Consider the following 13,110-nt stretch of genomic DNA (forward strand, 5'->3'; position numbering starts at 1 on the left):
CAGGGGGAGATATGGATATGCACTCAGAATAGAGAACACAAATCCTGGCAGAATTTACAGTCAGAATGTGAATGGCATGACAAACAGTAGGAGAGGAAGGACAGGGAGAAACGACAAAAACGCCAGATGATCAATAAATTAAAGCAGCATAAGAATAGAACACCTAAGGACCACTTGTCAGGCATAACTACCCGATTTATGAGTCTTGCCATTCACCCAACAGCCCCACCACTCTTGGGCACAGAAGAACAAAAAGAAACAGAGAAAGCGAATGGTATGGGATGACAGCCAAAACAATGAGAATATGCCCTTAGTGAGCTAACAGAGTATTCCCAAACAGATTTGTCTCAAACCCAAGGGCAGAACATGCCAATCACTCAACACTATGCAATTATACACTCCCTCGAAGCCTCAAGGAATGATGCGTATATCCAAAAATGCTCCTAATAGAGATAAAGAGCCTGTCAGTTTTATAGAATACATAGTTTATCCTCCTTTCCCCAGGAAAGAGTAGTGGACAAGAAGGCCCACTATGCCTACCGACCAAGCAAACGACAAGTCCTATAGCCCACTTCTTATCCCACTTCACAGTTGATGTTTCAACCGTGAGGGAAGAGGACAATGGCGTAGGAATAGCCCCACTAATAATGATGGGCAGCGGGGCAGGCAATTGCCCTTTACTTCTCAGTACCCCTTCTGAACAAAGGAAGCAACTACATGTGTGGTATATCGACCCTGGCCTTGATTAGTTACCAAAACAAAGCTATTAATGACTGGTAGCTCCCACCCTATCTATTGCCCCTGTGGAGTATATTTTTCTTCCTTTTAAAGATTCTGACATTAAAATTTTCTCCAGGAGTTACAGTAACTAACCATCTGAATGAGCTGCATAGGCTTCCAAGTGTCTCGAGGCCCTGCAGAAGTCGTTACTCAATTGTGATCAACATTTCAATTAAAAAAATTAAATGGAATATTGAAAGTCTACAAATAGTTAAAATTTAAATAAGAAACAGTCCAGCACCAAATACAGAATGTGAAAATGAATTATAATTTCAGACTTAAAACCTGGTATTTGCCATTAAAATATTAATGAGCATGGGAAAAAAACAGACCTGAACGATTTATAAAAGACAAATATGAGCAGATCTAGAAAGTTCTGTTCAGTTCACTTATACTCTCTTTCCCAGACCTTACCTTTGAGAGAGATAGAGAGAAATAAAATATGGTTTTAGACTGCAGACATGTAACAGCACAATCAAGGAATTTTGCCGCTACATGGACAGTCTAAAAAGGAATGTGCAGGAATTTTGAGTCAATTCCTGCACCTTTATTTATATTGCAGGACCTTTTGGAGGAAGCCTGAAATATAAATCGTACCAGAAATATTAGTTATCAGTCATTCACTCGACTGCACGTGAAGGGTTGTGGATAGGGAGCTGTTATGTCCTGATTGTTGTTAAAGCTCCACTCATCCAGGCAAGTGGGAGTTGTGAGATTACATCCCTGGCTTGAGTCTTATAAGCCCCTTTTACACTTACATCCCACTAAATTGGCCATTCAGTGTCCTAGGAGAGGAATGGCATTTTTGCTGTTCACACTTGATCACTCTTAACTGGGACACTGCACACATTCACACTTGCAAAGAGCCATCCCTGGGGTTAGGATTGTTCTACCTTCTACCGGTGATGTCATGACGCATCGAGCAATGGTAGACCCTCCCTAAATCTTGATCAATGTATTAATCATGCCTAATTATAACATAATTAAGCTTTATGTACAGTCTAATGTTAGTGATCATGGTTGCTTGGGCACGAGCAAGGCCTTGATTATAGTTCCTGTTTGATTAGACTTGGCTGCCAGCAGGGGCTGACACAGAGGGAGAGTATGCAAGATCTGTAATGGAAGCTTGCAGCCTCATGGCATGCTTCATGGTGCTGTTTACATTAACTTTAAGGTAAAAAAACCTTTTCCTTCGACCATGTGTTGTCTAAGAACTCATACATATGAATACAAGATGAAATATACTGCACAGTATGAGCCCTTCAGCCCCTGTTGTTGATGTTCCGACTGATATAAACCTTTATAAAAGACCGTGGGAAAGTACTAGCAATAAATAGCCATAGTGGATAATTTTTAAACAGCGTGGTAAAGTTGGTAGCGCTATCGTGAACAATTCACACAGCATAGGAAAGATGGTAGCACTATTGGGTACAAGTTATTCAGGGCGAGAAAGATGGTAGCACTATTGGGAACAATTTATACAGGGCGAGAAAGATGGTAGCACTATTGGGTACAATTTATACAGGGCAAGAAAGATGGTAGCACTATTAGGTATAATTTATACAGGGCGAGAAAGTTGGTAGCACTATCGCACACAATATATAAATACCGTTGGAAAAAGCGATGGCAGATCTGTCCTTCCAGAATTTCGTGCAGCGGAGAAAGGGCTGTATGCACAGCTGTGTGCATGGAGCACTCATGGAGGTGTTTCTCTGCTGCAGAGCATTCTGGGTAGCTAGGTCCACCATTGCTTTTTTCCCATGGTCTTTATAAAAAGTGCGCTATATCGCTACCAACTTTCCCAAGCTGCTTGAACATTGTCCGCTATTGCTATTTATTTCTTCTCTCTATTTCTCCTGCTCCGACTTTCCCAAAACAAAGTTTATACCTTTATTTTAATCTTTTCTTCTTTCACGTTCCTGCACTCGTGCAAAAACTTGGGTCATTTCGATTCCAGAATGCAATTGCCCATTGTACACTTGCCTGCAACTGCAAACGCTGGGGATTGTACGAGGGATTGAGAAGATTTTCCTTTCACACTAGACACTTTTTAGGCCATAATTCCTGGGACCACTGCAAGCGTGAAAGAGGCTATAGAGAGTGGACAATCTTTGGAGAGTTCAAAGGTGAGTTACTTATTGCAGAATTCCTAGCTTCTGACCTGTGCCTGCAGCTAACTTTTGTGTATGGCTTTTCCATCTCATTTTCTGGTCAATGGTAATCCCCAGAAATTGATTCTTGTCACCTATGAAAGAAATGAATAATTTTATGGAACTTTTACAATTCATGACATCCCAAAGTGCTTTCGAGGCAATGAAGTACTTTTGGCATTTAGTTTCTGTGGTATAGCAATACACACAGCAAGCAACAAGTTTACTCTCTCAACAAATTTCCATAATTAGCAGTGCAGTACTGACTAGATAATCAATGCTAAAGGAAAGGTAAAAGGAAAGGTAAAGATCCCATTATTGTCACATAATACTACATTTAGAATGTAACATACATGAAATTCTTTAACTCTAGTCAACCGTAAGGCAGACAGAGATTCGTTACTTTGTCCAGTGCCCCTCACAGAAATTTTCTGCAGAATTCCTAGTTTCTGACCTGCGCCTGCAGCTAACTTTTGTGTATGGCTTCTCCATCTCATTTTCTGGTCAATGATAATCCCCAATAACTGATTCTTGTCACCTTTGAAAGAAACATGTAATTTTATGGACCTTTTACGACATCCCGAAGTGCTTTAGAGGCAATGAAGTCTACTGTAAGGCAGACAGAGCCACCACTTTATCCAGTGCTCCTCACAGAAACCTACAGCACCTGGTGTTCCTAGGTGGTCTCCCCTCCAAGTACTGACCAGACCTGAGTCTGCTTAGCTTCCGAGATCAGACAATCTCAGGCATATCCAGTCTATTAGACTATATTGAAATATGAATATTTGCCAATACGCTGGAGAGACTCCACTTTTCTTCCAAATATGGTTGTGGGATCTCATACATTCACCTGAGGGGAATAAAAGCTTCAAGAGTCCTTCATTGTCATGTAATAGTACAAAAAATGTTCTATTACATGAAATTGCCTTCTGTCTGCCATAAGGGGCAATGCAGTAAGCGTAGTGGTTAGCAAAACGCCTTTACATCGCCAGCAATCGGGACCAGGGTTTGAATCCCACACTGTCTGTAAGGAGTTTGTTCTGCCATGTCTGCGTGGGTTTTTTCTGGGGACTCCGGTTTTTTTCCCATCATTCCATGTAGATTAATTGAGTGTAAATTGGGTGGTACGGATTCATGGGCCGAAATGGCCAGTAACCATGTTATATGTCTAAATTTAAATTTAATTTAAAATTTTAAAAAAATAAATTTAAAAGGCAAAGAGTCGCCATTAGTGTTGCCCAGAACCCCTTAAACTAAGAAAAAAAGAGAAGCAAGAGATCTCATTCGAAATATATCTAGGTTTCTATGTTTTAGAATGACACATGGACCCCCAATATTTCATATTCAAAATCAAGAGTATTTTTATATTCAAATGATCCATAGCTTCACTTATTTGATAGATTCATAGTGAGATAAAGAAGCCCTTCAGCCAACTGACCATCAACTACCCATTAACACGATCCCCAGTTAAGCCCATATTCTCAAACATTCCCTCTCAGAAGGAGCAATCAACAGTGGCCAAACAATGCACACGTCCTTGGAAGGTGGAAGGAAACTGAAACGCAGTCACAGGCAAAATGTGTGGACACCACACTGACATTACCCCAGGCCAAACCAAAAACTCTGGTGCTGTGAGCCAGTGGCTCTACTGGTTATGCATTAATCTAATAGATCCCCTTGAATAAATATTTAATGGATTCTCTTTAACTGGTCTCATTTGAATTCTAAAATAAACTCTTTGTATTTGGGTTCACTCTTGAGGGAAATACAGCAAGCCTTTCATCTCTTAAAATGTTCTTGTGCAATTTGGTACATTATTTTAATTTGTATTTGTCATTAGGCAAGCTAATATTTGAACTGTCAGCCTTGCCCTCAGATATCTCCTGGTCTCTTGCTGATGGCTCTTCAGACACTAGGTATCTGGCCTATTATTCAGTCCATCCTTTATATTCTGCTCTAACCACTCCCATTTCTGAAGCTACCAAGCAGGGATATCAATTTAAGAGCAATCACGTCTAAAACATTTGGCAGCTCCACAAGGAATGTTCTTTTGGCACTAAACAATAGTTTGAATGTTTTCCATATCATGCATGGGTGAGAAGAGCTACTTCTATGACCACCTGCCAGATCAACCTGGATCTGGATACGCACAGAGTTCCGAGATGGATTGGTCCTCGTGAACTGTATATTAAATGAGCAAAGAACAACTTACATATCATCAATCAAAATCTGCAAACATTAAAAACACATTAAAAGGAGATCCAAGATGGTGGCGTGTCCTTGTTAGACCCATCTCATTATTAAATACGGATTCTAAAATCATTGCAAAACATTGGCAGAATATTTGCCAAAACTAATGAATCCAGACGAAGCTGGATTTGTAGAAAGGAGGGAATCAGCAAACAACATAACTATATTGCTTAATATAGTACACCTGGCACAATCAGGGTTGGATCCAGGAGTGGCCATAGCTCTGGATGCGGAAAAGATCTTTGACAGATTGGAATGAGGTTTTTTGTTCAAGGTACTGGAAAAATTTGGATTGGGTCAAACATTTATTAACTGGATGAGGATTCTTTATTGTAAACCCCAAGCAAAAATTATTACAAATAGGCAGATGTCTCCAGTGTTTCTTTTGAGCAGGTCCAGGAGGCAGGGTTGTCTATTGTCCCCAGCACTGTTCGTATGAGCAATTGAGTCGCTGGCTGAAGACATTTGGCGAGATCTAGACATAAAGGGGCTCAGTGTGGGCCAGGTGGAACACAAAATCAACCTTTTCAATGATAATGTGTTATTATATTTGACAGACCTCCAGGGTCATTGGCCAGGCTGAGGATTATGGGAAGGTCTTGGGGTATAAAGTAAATCAGGACAAAAGTGAGATTATGCCTGATGAACAATATAAACAATATCAACAGAGAAGTCAATTTAAATGGCTGTAAGAAAGCATTAAATATCTGGGGATAAAAGTGGACAAGGTTTTGTAAAATTTTACAAACTTAATTATCTCCCTTTGCTCCGGAAGATTGAGGAGGATCTTGCTAGATGGAGGATTCTCCCCATAACACTGGTGGGCAGCGTGAACTGTGTCCGAATCAAGGTGATGCCAAGGCTCCAGTATCTTTTTTCCTGCAGTGATGCAGAATTACACTTATTGATTGCTTTAAACAAATAAAGAACTGTAAACAGATAACAAATGTAAACAAACTGACTGTGCAAAACAGAGAGAATTTAAAATCAATAAAGTCCACAAGTAAAAGTCCTTAAATAAGTTCCTAATTGAGTTTGTCATTGAGGAGTCTGATGGTGGAGGGGTAGCAGCTGTCCCTGAATCTGGTGGTGCGAGTCTTGTGGCACCCAATGGCAGTGCAAGAACAGAGTGTGTGCTGGGTGGTGTGGACCCTTGATGATTGCTGCTATCTGTTTCCTGTAGATGTTCTCGTTAGTGGGGAGGGTTTTGCATGTGATGTCCTGGACTGTGTCCACTACTCAGGGGTATTGGGGTGTCCACATACCAGACCATGAATCAGCTGCTCAGCTCACTTTCCATCACACATCTGTAGAAATTTGCCAGGGTTTCTGGTGTCATATGAAACCCTGGCAAACTCCTGAGGAATAGAGGAGTTGACGTGCTTTACTTCATGATGCCTTAAAGTCAAGATGGTGCCTTGATGGTGAAGCTTCTTGTGGGTGATACTACCATATACATGTATGCTTTACTGTTTCCAGTACTATGTAACATACTCAGACCCCAAAATAAAGAGAAAGCACATGTGAATTCCTGCTTAGTAGGAAGCTGTCAGCCATACTGAGCAAGAGCAAAGAAGCATCCCATATTTCCACATGAAGCACTCAAAGGGTGTTCCACAAATGTAAATATAAGGCTAATATGCTTGAGATTCCTACTCCAGCTTAATTTACCCGGACACAGCCATAACATAGATAGAAACATAGAAGATAGGAGCAGGAGTAGGTCATTCGACCCTTCGAGCCTGCTCCGCCATTCAACGAGATCATGGCTGATCTTAAAGTTCAGTACCCCGTCCCCGCCTTCTCTCCGTAACCTTTAATACCCTAATACTGAAGAAATATATCTAATTTCCTCTTAAATATATTCAATGAACCTGCCTCTACTGCCCTCTGTGGCAATGAATTCCACAGATTCACCACCCTCTGGGTAAAGAAATTCCTCCTCATCTCGATCCTAAATGGTTTGCCTATTATCCTCAAACCATGGCCCCGGGTTCTGGATTTTCCCATCATTGGAAACATCCCATCTGCATCCATTCTGTCCAGTCCTGCCAGAATTTTATAGGTCTCTATGAGATCCCCTCTCAATCTTCTAAACTCCAGCGAGTACAATCCCAATTTGCGCAATCTTTCCTCATAAGTCATTCCTGCCATTCCAGGTATCAGCCTGGTGAATCGCCTCTGCACTCCCTCCATTGCAAGAACATCCTTCCTTAGATAAGGTGACCAAAACTGCACACAATACTCCAGGTGTGGTCTCACCAAGGCCCTGTACAGCTGCAGTAAGGTATCCTTGTTCCTATACTCAAACCCTCTTGATATGAAGGCCAACATACCATTTGCCTTTTTAACAGCCTAATGTACCTGCATGCTCGCCTTCAGAGACTGGTGTACAAGTACCCCTAGGTCTCTCTGCACTTCCCCATCTCTTAATCTATTGCCATTCAAATAGTAATCTGCCCTCTGGTTTGTATTACCAAAGTGGATAACCTCACATTTATCCACATTGTAGTGCATTTGCCATGTATCTGCCCAGTCCCTCAATTTATCCAAATCACACTGGAGCTTCCTGACCCCCCTCTTCCGTGCACACAACCCCTCCTAGCTTAGTGTCATCTGCAAATTTGGAGATATTACATCCAATCCCCTCATCCAGATCATTAATGTAAATTGTGAACAGCTGGGGTCCCAGTACAGATCCCTGTGGCACCCCACTGGTCACCGACTGCCACTCAGAAAATAAGCCATTTATCCCAACTCTCTGTCTTCTACCTGCCAGCCAGTTCTCAATCCACATCAATACTTTTCCCCCAATCCCATGAGCCTTGATTTTGGAAGCCAGTCGTTTATGCGGGACCTTATCAAAGGCCTTTTGGAAGTCCAGGTACACCACATCCACTGGCTCTCCCCCATCTATTTTACCTGTCACCATCTCAAAGAATTCCAATAGATTTGTCAAGCACGATTTACCTTTTGTAAATCCATGTTGACTCCGTCCGATCCCTTCTCTGCTAGTCATATGCTCTGCTATCATTATCCTTAATAATGGATTCCATCATTTTGCCCACTACTGATGAAAGGCTCACTGGCCTATAATTCCCCGCTTTTTCTCTAACCCCCTTTTTAAATAGTGTGGTAACATTAGCTACCCTCCAATCCATGGGTACTGATCCTGAGTCTATCGAGTTCTGGAAAATAATTCTTAAAGCATCTGCTATCTGAATGGCCACTTCCTTAAGTACCCTAGGATGTAGATTATCAGGCCCTTAGGATTTATCTGCCTTCAATCCCATCAATTTCCCCAAGACCATGTCCTTAGAGATACTGATTTCTTTCAGTTCCTCCCTTGCATTAGTCTCTATGTTTCTCAAAGTCTATAATCCAGATAATCAGTCCTGAGTAACAGCTACTGACCATGTCAGAATGAAAGAGCCACTCTGTTCACTCCAATAGCGGGGATATCCCTGTGGCCACCCATTTTAATTCTCTATCCCATTCCCTTGCTGACAAGTCTTTCCATGGACTCATGCACTCCCAGACAGAGGCTAACTGTAAATTGGAGGAACAACATTTTATTTTCTGACTGGTCACCCTACAACTGGCATTGACATCAACTTCTCTGGCTATCGTTAACCTCCCCCCTCATTTCTTTTCTGTTGCATTCCCCCAACTCTGTCTCTCTCCCTTTTCCCTGTCCCCTTTCGCACAGACATAGTCAATTCTCACCTCTCTCCTTATCATATCCAATTAACACTTTTTGTTGGCTGGATTCCTTCCCCAGCCAGCACTTTCTGTATTCTGAGGTTTCCTGATTTTTTTTCTCATTCTGCTTATTCCTTGAAGAAGGGCTCAGGCTCGAAACATCGGCAGTATATCTTTGGCTCCTATGGATGCTGAAATCAGCTGATTTCCTTCAGCATTTTGGCAAGAGTAAGTAAGAATCTTCAGGTTAATATCAGACAGGAAAAAAAATACAGTAAAATGCCAATAGCAATATAGTTTGAAATTTCAGCCAGGTTGTTAAACATCACAATGGTCTCCATACGATGGGATCTACTTAGACAAGTTTCCATTAATTGATGATGAATACAAACTCCTATGTGCTGTGAAGTTTCCTTCTGCTCAAATGGCCCAGGCCTTGGGAAGATACAACAAAAAGAAGAGAATTTGTGGACAAAAAAATAAAATACGAAACACTACAAACGTACAAGGTGGAGAAAAATATAAAGAAGACAAAACAGAAGTATTATGAGCTAGGAGAAAAAACACACAAAATACTAGCTTGGTAGCTTAAAACAGAACAAACTATAAGAACGGTATTAGCATCAAGGAAAAAGGACAAACAAATTACATATAACCCAAAGGAGATCAATGAAAACTTCAAGGAATTCTACGAGCAATTATATTGAACTGAGAATGAAGGGAAAGAAGACAAAATAGATGAGTTTCTAGCTAAAATTGAACTACAGAAATTGCAAGAAGAGGAGCAAAACAAATTAATAAAATCATTTGAAATAGAGGAAATACAGGATATATTAAAAAAAATTAGCGAACAATAAAACACCGGGAGAGAACAGATTCCCAATAGAATTCTATAAACATTTAAAGACTTATTAATTCCTCCTCTCCTGGAATAAATGAACCAGATTGAAGTTACACAAAACATGCCAGATTCACGTAAAACAGCAATAATTACAGTAATACTAAAGACAGGGAAAGATCCACTAACACCAGCATCGTATAGACAAATATCTCTACTCAACTCAGATTATAAGATAATAGCTAAACTATTAGCAAACAGATTGGCCGACTGTGTACCAAAAATAGTAAAACTAGATCAAACTGGATTTATTAAGAAAAGACGAACCATGGACAATATCTGTAAGTTCATTAACTTAATCCATGCAGTACAAGGAAACAAGATGCCAACAGTAGCGGTTGCCTTAGACACAGAGAAAGCCTTTGACAGAATAGAATGAAATTATTTATTCAAAGTACTACAGAGGTTCAACCTACCAGAGAATATATTAATTGGATTAAAGCATTATATAAAGGACCATTGGCGAAGGTGACAGTAAATGGATATATATCAAACCAATTTAAATTAAGCAGGTCAACTAGGTAGGGATGTCCACTATCTCCCTCACTGTTCGCATTAGCTATAGAACCATTGGCAAAACTGATAAGAACAGAAAATAAAATAAGAAGGATAAAAATAAAAGAGAAGGAATATAAAATCAGTCTATTTGCAGATGACGTCATCGTATACTTAAGAGAACCAGAATTATCAATAAAAGAATTACATAAGAAATTGAAGGAATATGGAGAAGTAATGGGGTACAAGATCAACGCAAATAAAAGTGAAGCGATGCCGATGAATAATGCGGATATCACAAAGTTTAAGAAAGCATTTAAAAGGCAAACACAAGCAATCCGATACCTAGGTATTGTAAGGTAAAAACATCATGAGATGGGACCAGAGAAGGAGTCACCCAGTACTAAGGAGTAACAGAATGCAGATGTGACCTTGTACACTCAAGATAAGCTTGGCACTAACAAGCTGATGAGCAGCAAACTAACAGTGAAGGGTAGCAACAGCTTATTCATTATACAATGTTTTTCTTTGGCTTTGCTTCGCGGACGAAGATTTATGGAGGGGGTAAAAAGTCCACGTCAGCTGCAGGCTCGTTTGTGGCTGACAAGTCCGATGCGGGACAGGCAGACACGATTGCAGCAGTTGCAAGGGAAAATTGGTTGGTTGGGGTTGGGTGTTGGGTTTTTCCTCCTTTGCCTTTTGTCAGTGAGGTGGGCTCTGCGGTCTTCTTCAAAGGAGGCTGCTGCCCGCCAAACTGTGAGGCGCCAAGATGCACGGTTTGAGGCGTTATCAGCCCACTGGCGGTGGTCAATGTGGCAGGCACCAAGAGATTTCTTTAGGCAGTCCTTGTACCTTTTCTTTGGTGCACCTCTGTCACGGTGGCCAGTGGAGAGCTCGCCATATAATACGATCTTGGGAAGGCGATGGTCCTCCATTCTGGAGACGTGACCCATCCAGCGCAGCTGGATCTTCAGCAGCGTGGACTCGATGCTGTCGACCTCTGCCATCTCGAGTACCTCGACGTTAGGGGTGTAAGCGCTCCAATGGATGTTGAGGATGGAGCGGAGACAACGCTGGTGGAAGCGTTCTAGGAGCCGTAGGTGGTGCCGGTAGAGGACCCATGATTCGGAGCCGAACAGGAGTGTGGGTATGACAATGTAATGGTATGATAATTTACTAAGTGCGTGTCCTGGGATATAAAAAAACACCACTTGCTGATATCGTTAGAATGCGCCTTCTCCAACTAACACTGTTAGTTGTAAGTGTTACAATCCGGTAATAAAGAACCTTGATTTCGACTCAGTCTGGTGTCTGACTCACTCATTCTTGAACAAAGCAGACCTAACAATTTGGTGACCCCGACGTGATGGGTGAGTGAACACTAGACGACGGTTTCTGTTTTTCCTGACAATCATTTCAGCCGGCTGACAAAAAGGTCCAGAGAAGCCTGTTTTAACAAAATTCTCTCATTTAAAATCTCTATGATTGTCAGTAAGAACTGGAGATCGGACAAATTAGACGATCATAATTGAAGGTCGTCACCTGCCAGGATTGTAACACGCAAGTGTTTACAGACAAAACTATAAAAGTCCTAAAGGTGTTTGAGTGACATTTGATAAGTGCTTCGCCGACAAACTACTAAAGTTTAAAAAGTCTTTATTGTGTCGTTGCAAAGTCCAATAGAGTGAGAAGGTGGTCTATGAACAATTGGGGACCTGAGTTTTCTGCCCTAAACTGGTTATTAAGAGGAGAAATCTCCCACGTGAAGGTTGGGCTTTGAAAGAAAACGAAGGTTCAGGCTTATTGGTCTCAATTGTATAAAGACTGGCTTATAAATATCCGGTAGGTATGATAATGTCTGTACACTTGAAAACTTAAGAATTTATTTTCCAAATTTGCCGTGGTGGAATACCACAGCGGACATTAGAGACCCTGAGACGACAAACAGAGTACTCAGAGATGCCTGCCTGGTGAACAAGGACGACGACCAAAGACTGCAAAAGCTGTGTCCGGATCAGGTAGGAGATATCAATGAAAAAGTTGACAGAATCTTAAGAGACACACAGTTTATTCGAAATATTTTTGACAAGTTAAATGAAGGTATTCCCAGCATCACCAAGGAAATAAAGTTACGTAAATTCATAGATTGGTACAGGGAAACTGGACAAAAATATAGCCCAAAAACTTGGTTTCCTAGTTGTAACCTAACTTTCAGACCTCTTTGGGAAAACAGAGAGTGGAAGACGAGCAATCAGAGTATACAGGACAGTCTGAGGTTCACCGGAGGACCAGACTTGGAGACTGTTTCACTAAAAAACTTTTGTCATCCGGCCTGCAAGGAGACATTTTTAAAGGCGATTTTTGTTAACATAGATCCTCTAAACGGACAAGAACCTAAATTAAGAGAGGCATTAGGAAGCGACCCCACAGCAATGGCTGCACAGTTGCCTGCTAAGACCTTTGACCAAGTTATTAGGGAAATTAATCAGGAATTAGAGAAGCGAAATACCAGTAAAGAGGCATTGGAGAAACAAAGAATTCTCCGAAAATGTGTAGATCGCTGGAGGAAGATGGGGTGGTTACCCGGGAGCGCCAAGATGTTCCTGACAGGTGAGGGAAACAAAATTCTAAAGCGTAGGGTCTTAGATTAGCTGGAAGAAACAAAACACAGAAGGGAAAGGAAAAGTGCCTGTTTCCGGTTTCCAGCCACGAAGTGTCCGGGTTTGCTCTCTCCCTCCCTCCTTTCCCCCTCCCCCTCTCTCTTCTCTCCCCCTCTCTCTCTTCTCCCCCCCCTCCTCTCTCACCCACTCCCCCTCCCAATCCCAATCTGTGGCG

The 13,110-nt window shown here is 41.4% G+C and overlaps 1 long non-coding RNA gene across 1 annotated transcript in view; it reads right to left on the reverse strand.

The window, feature by feature from the left end:
* LOC138758105 (uncharacterized) overlaps positions 1–13,110 on the reverse strand; it is a 79,257-nt gene that overhangs the window by 6,828 nt on the left and 59,319 nt on the right. The window contains exons 2-3 of the long non-coding RNA XR_011354149.1: positions 5,930–6,059; positions 2,942–3,025 (exon numbers count right to left, since the gene is read on the reverse strand). This is a non-coding gene — a long non-coding RNA (uncharacterized lncRNA). The remainder of the gene's footprint in view (positions 1–2,941; positions 3,026–5,929; positions 6,060–13,110) is intronic.

This window comes from Narcine bancroftii, chromosome 3, assembly GCF_036971445.1.
Source record: "Narcine bancroftii isolate sNarBan1 chromosome 3, sNarBan1.hap1, whole genome shotgun sequence".
Lineage (NCBI taxonomy): Eukaryota > Metazoa > Chordata > Chondrichthyes > Torpediniformes > Narcinidae > Narcine > Narcine bancroftii.